This window comes from Cygnus atratus, chromosome 7, assembly GCF_013377495.2.
Source record: "Cygnus atratus isolate AKBS03 ecotype Queensland, Australia chromosome 7, CAtr_DNAZoo_HiC_assembly, whole genome shotgun sequence".
NCBI lineage: Eukaryota > Metazoa > Chordata > Aves > Anseriformes > Anatidae > Cygnus > Cygnus atratus.
In genome coordinates, this window is record NC_066368.1 from 15,598,428 (window position 1) to 15,611,801 (window position 13,374).

General features: G+C 35.1%; 1 protein-coding gene across 5 annotated transcripts in view; it reads left to right on the forward strand.

Moving 5' to 3' along the window:
* Positions 1-13,374, forward strand: part of ADGRA1 (adhesion G protein-coupled receptor A1) — a 277,156-nt gene that overhangs the window by 153,492 nt on the left and 110,290 nt on the right. The gene's annotated exons all lie outside the window — the stretch shown is intronic.

The following is a 13,374-nucleotide window of genomic DNA, read 5'->3' on the forward strand; positions in this document are numbered from 1 at the left end:
AAAGATTAGGCAGTGATGTAGTAGTTTGTGCTTTCAGGTTCTTCTAGTAAAAAAGAGCCATCTTAATAATGGAAGAATAGGTTAAAATTTGTTACCTGCAATGTAATTCATTTCCTCTGTGGACAGTGTTAACATGTCTGTCTATAAGATAAAATAGTCAGTCCTCTCTTAAAAGAGGAGAGTTTGACATCCAGAAGATGAAAACCAAATATCAGAGATCTAAAAGAAGATTTCTGCAAGAAGCAACCCTGGAATGCTCTGCAATGTATGCGATAGTTTTATCAGTATAGAAATATACATGGAATTACATAATTTGGAAAGTTTTCTTTATCATCTGTAACAATATTGTTCTTTCAGAAACTGAGTACCAACATTTCTAGTAAATGCATTTCTTGAAAGTTTGATGTTCAAGCACTGGTGTCTCTCTCCTCTTAAGATGAATTGTATCATAAATACAAGTTTCCCATCTCTCATATCAGCATTCATATGCCAAATACACAGAGCAAGGCAGAATATATATTTGAAACCCATTCTAAAGTGTTGGCAGAATGTTAATAAGCAGCTCAGTAAAATCTTTCCTAATGTATTTTGAACCTACCTGAGTTTATACAACGTACAGAAGGGAGACTCTACTGCATGCCCAAAGGAAGAAGTTAGAATGTAGAAAATAAACTTATTTCCATGCAAAGAAATTTTAAACTATATGATATATATTCTGGCAGAAGTCACATTATTAGGTGGATCACTAGTTATCACGTGGGTGAATTTGTAAATATTGTAACAGCACATTACAGGAGATTCAGCTAAATGTTAGTTTCATGGCTTTAGGTTTTAGCACTAAATGTGCTCAGGTTTTAAATGAGATGTGTGAATAAACAGAATATATTCCTTTAACTAAATCCTGAAAAACAAGGGGTTTCTATTCATTGTTGTTCTCTGAAACTTTTCAGCTAAGAATTCCTTTAATTCATTCTGAAATGAGTTGTATTTGTTCTATTTAATAGAACAATCTGTAGAAATGTAAATGATAACAGAAAATAGGATTCTTTATCATCATCCACAAGCAAAATTGTTTCTATATATTCTCAGAGGAGACAAACAGTAAACCTACCTGATTGTGCTATGCAAAATTCGGGAAAATAGAGAATTTGTGATGGAGGTGGGAGTTGCTGGTTTCCAATGTTTAGTCACTGTATTTTAAAGTCCTCATTACTCTGACTATTTAGAATGTCATTTTAGATGATGAACTTATTCTTAGAATCTTCCTCTTTTTAGCACAGGATTAATCATAAAGAAGAAAAAAAAATCTAATGAAAATCACTACGTACAAATGGTGATTACAACTTTAATTTACTTCTAATAAAAGCATAAAAAGTTGTCCTTAAAAAGCTTATTAAATGAGAATGTTTACATTGTTTTGTGGTAAAATTTGTAGCCCTCTTCAAATGTACGATATTGTAAATCATCTGCTCACTAAGCATAAACAATTGTTTATGCAATCTGTCTTTTGATAGCCAATTGTACTAATGAATTTTTAAAAGTTCATAAAGCAATTAGTGGACAGTTGATGGGAGAGAACTGAAATAGATGATCACAAACTCTCTTAATAACACAATCAGTGCTTTTGTAGTTTGCCCATAGTGATATTTTCAGGCACTGGTACAAATGGATACAAGTTTAGTCAGTATCTGTCTGTTTGTTGTTTAACCTGATCTGGTTATTATGGTATAAAGAAACAAAACAAACAAACAAACAAAAAAAGAAATACTGAAAAAAATAAATAATTAAAAAAAAGAAAAAAGGAAAGAATAAACTTTGAAAAGTAAATAGTTTAAAAGGCACTGAAAGAGATCCACCATTCTGAGAAGTTCAGGAGATAGCTATTTCAGTATATATATATCCACTTCTGGTTCAAATGTGGTAGGTCTTTTATGGACTAACTTGCAGTGTTTCCAAATACCCTAAAGCAAAATATTATTTCAATTTGATACACAAATTTTTATTTTTAAATCTAATTTCGGCTATACAGCCAGTTAACCAGTCTGAAAAGTTGAAAAAAAAAACATTTATCACTATTGCAGATCAAAAGCTTCCTCTTTTGGAGTTTAGACGCAGATCTAAAATCCCATTTCTGCCATCAGTAGTAGGCAGCTTTCACTGCCCAACTGGACTCCTGGATGAAAAAAAAAAAAGGCTCAGTATAGCTTCCTGTTTTATGATACAGTGGCTTGTATTTTGATACTGTGGTCGTTTCCATCTCTGATTAAATAGGCTTAATAGCGTCTTCCCAGCCCAAGACTCCAGTTTAAGATCATGTTACAAAGTGCTTCCAAGACACTGTCCCATGACCTGACTGTGCTGTATGGATATTGCAACAATGGCACACAAATAGGTCTGCTGTAACATTTGAACTCAGACAACATGAGAACAGCTTATGAAATTTTAGTGCCACTGAATATGATTCCAGCATCTGGTTCCCATCAGACCAGTAGTCGGGACCTAATCCCTGTTCCAGTCTGATCCTGTAAATTACCTCCACTGTGTAAAAAGATCACTTATACAGTTAATCCTTCCTCTACCTCACTAAAATGTCATCAACATAAAATGAATTTTTAAGCCTCCTGTCTATCACAGTCAAACATGTAGTTTATAGGGGACTGTAGATTCAGTATTCACACTTGGACATTGAGGAAAGAATTTTATTAATGTAATTTACAGTTTCAGCTTCATTGCTTGTTTTAAAAAAAACTTGTTAAATAAAAAGTTCTCTCTTTAGTTGTTCATCTGACACAGGACTGAATTCAAAGGAGCAAAAATAGCCTGTATGTATATAATCCCTGATTTCTGAAATTCAAGTTCCACATAATACGTTCCATGTATTCCATTTAATTTTTCAATTCTGTTTACTTCTTTTATTTTTTCTGAGCCAGAGTGGCCTTTTGATTTGTCAGATTGCACTGATGTCCATATGCTAAAATGTTAAAGGTTAAATTGGTACTATGTTTGGTAGTAGATATGCTAATCGTGAAGAAAAATTCTGAAGTTCTTTGAGAAAATCCTACGATCACGTGCTTATACCACTTTCAGACATTATACAATTTTAGAAATATTTGAACAATACCGGCAGTGACAGCATTTAAAAACTTCTCTTCCAGCTCGTTATATTATATATTTTCATGAACAGACATGTATATATATTTTAATTACCTGTGAACCTGTTTAAGGAAAGTATTTTCATTTAAGCATGTTCTTAGTGTTACTAACTTCATTGAGTTGCTTATCCATTAAAGATACTTTTTTTTTTTTTCCATGCTCAGAATGCATGTGTACAGAATTTTTCAGGTCAATAAGATCAGCTAAGGAAATCTAACACTTAAAGTAATGTGTAGAATTTGTGAACTCAATTAAAATGTAATGCAAAATGAAAATATTTTCAGCAACTTTCACAGGAATTATCTGCTTTTAACTAGTTTTTCTGGTCCAGTCTGTCAGATTAAATGTTCCCCCAGTCTGGATATTCCTTCATTCACTTCTACACTAAAAAGATTGCACAAATGTGTTTCAGTCTCTTCTAGAGAAGATTCACATAGCAAGTTTGCATAACCACATACATCTTATTTACAAGATACAACCTGAAATACCCAACAAAATACTGCTATACTACCTACAATATATCAGTTGGATCATGCTACACTATATCATTAGGATCATTCTGTATTTCTTCTTCTAGAGTGTCATGCATGTAGCATGAATTATGTTATCAACATTTCCAACGTGATTTCCTCTCATTTCCCAGCATACATCACTTTTTAGAGAGTATCATGGCACTTCTCTCATCAACTATGATGAACTTTGAGTATGTCTGTGTGATACAGATTACTACAAGATTATCCTTTTTAAATAAAAAACTGCCTAATGAAGCGGGACGCCACCAAAAAAAAAAAAAAGAAAAAAGAAAAAAAAAGCTATTTTCTCAGTTTGCATGTATGGCATATTACCATGGCTTTGGCTCCATTCTGATGGACATAATATCATAGTGTATTTGGGTTTCAAAGTATCTTTTCTCCAAGTATTGTAAAACAGATCATGATTGTATATCCAGATCAAGACACTTCATTTTACACACCAGAGTTTGTCCTGTTCATTTTGCTTTGGGAATTGTCTACTTTTGCCCATTTTCCTTTTCACCTACCCTTTTTGTTGTGTGCTATGACACACAAAGCATTTTGCTTTTCTTATATTGGATATTGATATTGGTTTGGGAATTTGCTCTGAGAACTTATGGGAAAGTTTGCTTGGATGTAAATTCTTTATATTGATTTTAGAGTAACCATTCCAGGTCTGTTTCTTCTTACTTTGTGGACAGTTTGTTTGTACTGTCACAAAGGTATATCTTTATGTAGTAATGAGATTTTAAAGTTTATTCTGTTTAACCTGCTTCCATTCCTGAACATTTATTCTATATACTTCTTATTTTTAAAATTTAGTTTTAAGTATTATCCTATAGTGACTTTTATTGTGACTTAGAATCTACCCAGACATATAGTATCTATTTATTCAATATTCTGAATGATCACATTCATTATAATTACTTTTAAAAATATTGTTTTTACATTATTCTTCATTCTTATACATGAAATCTGGGAGATACAGAAAAGTAACTGCTGGTAGTTCTCTTATTAAAGCCATTGTTTCATTGTTTTAAAATAAAATCTATACCAACTGGAAACATTTAGTAGTAAGAAAAGATAGGGGAAGAATTTCCACTTATTTTGAATTACAGCCATGTAACATATGAACTAGTATTTTCTGTGCAGGTGTGAATTTGCTTGAAGGTGAGTAGTGATTGTACAGAGGACTAGCTATGGAAAAAAGTAAAGTGTCTGTCATTCAATTGGTTAGGTGGGTTTAACTTCAAAATCAAACACAAACAAGACAAACTGCCCCTATCTTTCTTCTTACAAAATCCTCAAATCAGACATTTGCATATCTGTACATTTTACTACTATTCCTTCTCAAAAAATGTCTTTATATATTTATGTCTCTTATGACATCTTCAGTATACATATAGTTTGGTGTTCTGCATTCAGTGTGCTTTCTTTACTCTGCACATACTGCCATGGTGTTTTATGATGTGAAAGGCTATGCTGCTATTTCTATACATGCAGAAAATGAAGTAGCTCCAAAATACTATCTATGCATGTGCAACAATGTCAAATATAGTAGGTACACAGAAGGGTTTCTACAATTCTTACATTTGTTTAACATATACTAATGCAATGAATGCACGTTAGGTTCTTTTAAAGTAGGAAAAATGTGTCATTTTTTCCTATTTTATAGGTGGTTTCTGCATAAAACAAACTTTAAAATGTTTCATTACAAGCTCATGTCCCTCTTCACTTATCATGCCCTGTCTTCAGCAGATAAAAACTTACTCTGCAAATCACATCAGTCACCTGGATGTGTTTTCTGTATTTCACTGTTTATGGCATTGATGTTTCTGATACATATATTATGTTTAAAACTTATATATTTTAACTGATATTAAGTTCTCCATTAATGCTATGTACAGTTTGGATTTTTAATTTGTGTACCTATGAAGAAGGACAAAAGGACTTGGAAAGTTACCAATTTGTGACATAAAATTCTGTTATTCCAACTCACATTTGCTTTCCTGTGAAACAATCTTCTGTTTCTGGACAGGCACTAGTCGTATTGACTTTATGTATGCATTCAATGTATATCTAAGAAAGATGCTCTCACTTTCTCATCCACAAGGTTTTCTTCTGATTTTCTGCACCAACCTTGTTATGGAAAAGTTCTCTTTGGGACTTCCCAAAGGGCATTATAAGATTAGTTCTTTGTTACAAAGAAAGGAAGCAAAATTACCAGACTTCCTCATATGCATTCTGCTGTTTAATAATAGTTCGTATACTAATTAAGATAAATCTTGTAACAGAAACACATTGACACTGTAACAGTTAATAACGCAGTACATTAATTGTTTATATTTTAAGTTAACTTAGTGGCTTGAAGATAATAATGAATAAGTAGAATACTGAGAGTACTAGCAAAATTCGTGGTTCTGCATTCACTTTTGAACTGTTATACCTGAACTCTAATTTTGCTACTGTACTAATAAACTGTTCTATTTTTATAGCTCTGTAAAATACAAAGTTCAATACCTTCAACTACTGTTTTCTAAAATCTTTTTTTTAACTGCTTACTTAACTTTCACTGAGAAATTCTGAAACCTTCGGAGAGAACATACCTCGGCATCCAATAAATACTTATAATTCATTACTCAAAACACTTTTCACCACATGTTTAGCTGAGCATTGCCTGTTTTTGCTGTTAGAGAAGACATTTTCAGTTTCTAAACAGATAATTTTAGTAACTATAGAAATATATATAACTGCTTTTTTTTGTTGTGTTGTTTTTCTGGGTTGGTTTGATTCCTCGTGGCTTATTTTGTTTGTTATAGATCGATTATAGTTGATTTGTTGGTTATAGTTTGATTTAATCAAAAATAATTTGATTACAATAAAGAGTTCACTAAAATAGATTACTTTGAAGATTAGCAGGTGATATGGCTAGAAATTTTTTCTGAATGTGGGTTCTCCTCCTAGAAACTCTAATTGTTTCGTGACTTTCCAATTTCCAGCTGTATATGATAATTGGGGGAAGGAGCCAATGGCACAAGTGTGAGAGAGGTTTGTGTTGTAGGATTCAAACCCTGCATGTGATATTAAGGTGCTCACTGAGAGATATTTCAAAATTTCACTTTTTAATAGTGAAAGCAGTGGCTGGAACTTCAATTAACAATCAAGGCAAGTAAAACAGTTTCTGAGGTCACATATCAAATATTTTCAGTTTTTTTTTTCCCCTGATTTTGTGGTAGAGTCTATGAGTTGTTTTATTTATATATATATATATATATATATATATATAAATAAATAAAATACATAGAAAAACAATCTTCTTTCTATTATGGGAGTTTTTCCAAAGATTTTATCACAGAATCACAGAATTGTAGGGGTTGGAACGGACCTCAAGAGATCGCTGGGTCCAACCCCCCTGCCAAAGCAGGTTCCCTAGAACAGGTTGCCCAGGTAGGCATGCAGACGGGCCTTGGATATCTCCAGAGAAGGAGACTCCACAACCTCCCTGGGCAGCCTCTTCCAGTGCTCCGTCACTCTCACCGTGAAGAAGAATATATTATATAGCCATCTAGATAATTATTACTGAATGTGTAGCGGAAGTCAGCAATTGAATGCATATTTTCAGTTTGGGTAGTGAATATGTTATCTCTACTTTTTAAGCAGAATGTAGACGAAGGGTTATGATTTATGTAGAATCTCTCTTTTGAAGTAATTTATGAAGAGACTACTATACAAATGAGTTGATTCATGAAAATACTGGTATGCAGTTGATCTATCTTTGACTTCAGAAGTGTCTCCATTATATAGGAAGTGAAATTTAGTTTAAAATATTACTGAAAATGTTACCTTATTATTTGTTGTCTATGAAGAAATTATTTAATTGGCAGAGTGCTGGTTTTGTGGGTTTTGGTCATCTTCAGTTTAGCTGGCTGAAGGAATCTAGCATAAATATGCTAGTGGAAGTCTGTCAAGTTTTTCTTTTTTCTTTTTTTCTTTGGGGGAGCAGGGAGGTGGGTAAGGGTTTCAATATTTCCTTATTCCATTGACTGTTATTATTCTGTGGAACTTGAGAAATGTTTTGTTTTGTGGTGAATCCAGAAACACATAGCATGTTCTTACTCATTTTGTTAGGTGATTTCAGTCTTAATCTTAAAAAAAAAAAAAAAAAAAAAAAAAAAAAAAAAAAAAGATACAAAATTCTGTGAAGTAAAATATTGTCTTTCAATAGTTGTTGATGTAATACAGCAGTAGTCAGTAAAAACACCTATACAAAGTAATGATGTGAGAATATATTTTTTGCTTGTTTTTAAAAATTAAAGTAAACTTCCACAGTTCTCTCCTGCATGAAAATTTTTCTATGTCCAGGAGCACACATGCATGTACACCTACATGAAGATATATAGAACAAATAAATTATGGATTTTTTAAGAAAGTCTCATGATTTTGGAGACTGGAGTCTTGGTCAATCTGTGAATGGAGTTAGCAACAGTTATTCTGGAAGGAATAGTGTAAGGATTAGTGAACACACAAATGAGATATTATGTATTTATGGTGCCTGTAAGCACACCTATAGCTATTTAACTCTCATCCATTACTTGAACTTTTGAAATTTCTCTTTTTTTCTTTTTTTTTTTTTTTGATTGGGGAATGAAGTAGGAAAGAGTGAGAGAAGGAGAGTGGAAAATAGCTAAACTGACAATCAGTTTGTTGAGATTACAGTTCTCACGAGATCATTCTCTGCTCCATTAAAATGTATGTTGTCAGAGGGTGTTGGAAGAGCAAGATATTTGGTGATGGGAGAGGAGGAGAGAGTTGTCTGTTCTGTTGTTTTCTTTTTTTAAAAAAAAAAAAACAACACAAAACTTTATGACAAGAAGACTTGTGATATCAGAAGAGCTGAGTGAGACTGCTATTTTTTATTCTCGTCTGCCATTTTAGACTGTCATGTCTCACTGGGACAGTAGTCATGCACTCTAACGTCATATTTTAAAAGTGTATCTCAAAGATGTGTTGTCTCTTGAGTCCATCTCAGTGAAAAATGGATTTTTAAGTAAACGAATGTTGATATGCTGATTCTTGTTCGTACTGGGAAATCTTCCTCTGTATGGTTGGCCTAAATATATTAAGAAGAGGTAGTGCAGTAGTCAAATTGTTGTTCAACATATCTGTACTTTTCAGGTCTGCATGTATTATGATCATGGAATAACTACCTGACTGTAAGTTATAAAAATCACATCTTTAAAATTCCGTATTCCTACATAGAATTAACTCATTTTTCTAAATTATTTTTCTCCCAAACTGTCAATGAAAGAACTTGCAGGTGTTAATTGAGTTTCCAAATCATCATTGAAGGAGCTGGCTGGTTTTAATGCTGGATTAGTTTTTATGAAGCACTTATGCTCTGTTTTAGAGAGAAAGGAATTCTAAATAGATATTCATTATATGCCCATACACAGACAGTCATTCTAAATTAAGTTAATTTGCTTCACTATCTTTTCTAAGGAATGAACCTCATCCTCAGCTTTGCTTTGATTCTGAGGGAACTTCGTGACAGAATACAGACAATAAGATTTCTTTAATCAACTTGAAGTTAAATTCCCCCTCAAAGAGTTATATCAATTAATTAGATATGTATTTAGCACATTTTTGTTCTGTGCTGGTTCAAAATTTATTCGTTTGACATCTCTGAGTTAGTTAACTTATAATTATTTGCAGCTCACAGATGGGGTAACTCTGGTAGCTGATTTTGTAATTTGGTCATCTTGGTTTGTCTTTAGCCTGCTTGGTCGTGTGCATGCATGACAAGTGTACTAAATACAATTTAGAATGTGGAATAAACTGATGATACTTAAGGGTTAGGCCGTTGAAATGATACAGCTTTTAAAGGCGTTTTCTCTATTCTGAATAGTAACTATTGAAATTAAAATGTCTTTGAGTACAGTGTTACAAGATCCACTGAAGCTCAATAATTTGTGTGTTTAAAGAAATTTTTCCTCTTTACTTTTGGAAAGGGAGTTAAATGATTGGGCTTGAAGTATTCAATGTTGATAAGACTAAAATATAACTTTTTTATTGAATACATCTGCTGCTGCATTGGTTTCATAATACATTATTTGGAAAGAAAGGATGTGTTGTTCTGATTGGTTGTGCTGACATAAAGCAAAATAGTAACCATATTTCTCAGCATTTTACTATCCCACTGAAAATTAATTCCCTCTTTTAAATACATGTTCCAAATATTAAGGTAACCTAAAAATGTTCCTTTATAAAAGTATGCACATAGAGTTCAAATCTAGTTCTAACACTCTGTTAGTATCTTGCCTTAGGGATCTATTTGCCATTGCTTTTTCCTTGGTTTACAGCCAAGGGAGCCACCATACAGCAATCATTTATTTCCCCCGCAATCCTCTATGCAGCAGACTTCTTTCAACAGGACTCCCATTCTTTCTTCTGTGTTGCTATGGCCTGCTTGAAGAGAAAAGGAAAGAAAAGAATTCCTAGAAGATGGGGCTTCTTGTTCCTGTTGAGATTCAAAATAATGACTTGGGTTCAATTCCAAATTCAGAAGAACAAACATAGTTTTAAATAACTCTTAGTCCAGATTTTGTATTACTTTCTTCCATTGGTATCACAAAGAGTTACTCAAAAGCAATTAAAAGAAGAATAATCACAAGTTACTTGTGATAACCAAAACAATACAGTATTCCAGTAAGAAAGTTGAAGGTGATGTTCTGTTAAATGTTAGTGTAAAGTGTTGAATTTAAGGGTATAAGAAGAGCCGTAAAGGGTCAGGCAAAAGCTCAGGCTGTCCTGGTTTCCTGCCTCTAGTAGGAGTCTAGTGGGGTTGATGCTTAGGGGAAAAGACATAGAGCAGGGGAATCATATGGTTGTAGTCCTCTTTGCATATGTGCAATAGTATGGCTTATGGGTTTTCTGAAGAGACTGCATCCAGAAGATCATCTATAGAGGAAGCTGGTTCCTTCTTTGCAGAAAAAATGCTCTGAAGTTTTGAGACGTCTTAATGGATTTGGTCTTACTGTACCACACAGTTTTGATTTATTCACTAAGTTGTATTATCTATGTTCTGAGATGTAGATACGGTAATCTTTCTTAGTGTAGAATGAACGTAGATGTAAAAGCTTTAGCACAGGAGAGATGATGGTTGTTTAAAAAGCCAGCATCTGTTAACATTCTCTCTTTGTGTGTGAAAATATGTATTCATAGAGGATCAAACTGCAGTCCTAGAGGTTTTCTGCTATTTCTTGTATTGGATTTTTTCATATATCTTTTTTTTTTTTTTTTTTTTTTTTTTTTTTTTTTAAGAAACAATTACAGAATCACAGAATCGTCTAGGTTGGGAGAGACCTCCAAGATCACCCGGTCCAACCCCTGACCTAACACTAACAAGTCCTCCACTAAACCATATCACTAAGTTCAACATCTAAACGTCTCTTAAAGACCTCCAGGGATGGTGACTCAACCATTTCCCTGGGCAGCCCATTCCAATACCTAACAACCCTTTCAGTAAAGAAGTTCCTCCTAATATCCAACCTAAACCTCCCCTGGTGCAACTTTAGCCCATTCCCCCTCATCCTGTCACCAGGCATGTGGGAGAATAGACCAATCCCCACCTCACTACAGCCTCCTTTAAGGTACCTATAGAGAGCGATAAGGTCACCCCTGAGCCTCCTCTTCTCCAGGCTGAACAATCACAGCTCCCTCAGCCGCTCCTTGTAAGACTTGTTCTACAGACCTCTCACCAGCTTCGTTGCCCTTCTCTGGACTCTCTCGAGCACCTCCATGTCCTTCTTGTAGCGAGGGGCCCAAAACCAAACACAGTACTCGAGGTGCGGCCTCACCAGAGCCGAGTACAGGGGGACAATCACTTCCCTAGACCTGCTGGCCACGCTGCTTCTTATACAAGCCAGGATGCTGTTGGCCTTCTTGGCCACCTGAGCACACTGCTGGCTCATATTCAGCCGACTATCAACCAGTACTCCCAGGTCCTTCTCTGCCAGGCAGCTTTCCAACCACTCATCTCCCAGCCTGTAGCTCTGCTTGGGGTTGTTGCGCCCCAGGTGCAGGACCTGGCACTTGGCCTTGTTGAACTTCATGCAGTTGACCTTAGCCAATCGATCCAGCCTATCCAGATCCTCCTGTAGAGCCTTCCTACCCTCGAGCAGATCGACACAAGCACCTAACTTGGTGTCATCTGCAAACTTACTGCGGGTGCACTCGATCCCGTCATCGATAAAGATGTTAAAGAGGACTGGCCCCAGTACTGAGCCCTGGGGGACTCCACTAGTGACCGGCCTCCAACTGGATTTGACTCCATTCACCACAACTCTTTGGGCCCAGATATCCAGCCAGTTTTTAACCCAACGTTTAACCCAACCCCAATTGTTTTAGATCAAAACAGGCTGGAGGCTATGAATTATGGATAGACAAGATAACACTGAATTGTATTCCTTTGCTAAATTTAGATTAAAGCCCCTCAGACCACAAGTCTGATGAACCAGAATTGAAAAGCACAATGGCTAATTCAATATGTACAGGTCATACGGTAGATGTAACAGCTGTGTAGTTTATGCTTCACTGACCAGCATATGCTGTCACTCTAAAAGAAAAAGTGAGCTTAGGACTTGACATTTTAAAAAACAAAACAAAAAAAATTCTGTGACATTATATACAGAAAACCTATTTCATAAGCTCACTTTGATCAGTACTGTGTAAAGTGTTTTACAAGATGTCCTGGTTTCAGGTAGGACAGAGTTAATTTTCCTCCTAGTAGCTGGCAGGGTGCTATGTTTTGGATTAGAATGAGAAGAGCGCTGATAACATGCTGATGTTTTAATTGTTGTAGAGCAGTGCTTACACCAAGCCAAGGACTTTTCAGCTTCTCGCTCTGTCCTGCTAGCGAGCAGGCTAGGGATGCAGCAGGAGCTGGGAGGGGACAGACCCAGGACAGCTGACCCCAACTGACCAAAGGGGTATTCCATACCATCTGACGTCATGCTGAACAATATATATAGGGGTGGCTAGCCGGGGTGGGGGGCCGGCTGCTCGGGGATAGGCTGGGCATCGGTCAACGGGTGGTGTGCAATTGCATTGTGCATCACTTATTTCGTACACATTATTACTATTAATACTATTATTATTATTATTATTATTATTATTATTATTGTTGTTGTTATTTTTTCCTGTCTTAATAAACTGTCTTTATCTCAACTCACAGGCTTCACTTTCCCGTTTCTCTCCCCCATCCCGGAGAGGGAGGGGGGAGGGTGAGCGAATGGCTGTGTGGTGTTTGGCTGCCAGCCGGGCTAAACCACAACACCAGATTTGAAACTCTTGCTAAATACAGTCTATCAAAGTTGCATATAATTATCAGAATCATTGAACTGAAGTTATTTACAGCTATGTTGTATTTCTTCAGCCTTTATCATTGCACTTGATGATAGTCATCTACAGAAATGTCATAGAACATCAAATATTCTATTTAAGTGGTATTGATCACTTAAATGTGTACATTATTAATTTCCACATAAAATAGGGTTCCACATGCATTTCAGACTATTTTATTAACAGCTGCTGTTCACTAGAACAATGGTTTTCAGTCTCTGTGGACATTCAATGTACTTGATTGATTTGGCATCTATATTTTAAGCCTTCCTTTTCAGAAATTTCGTGTCTTTTTTAAGTCTTCATATCT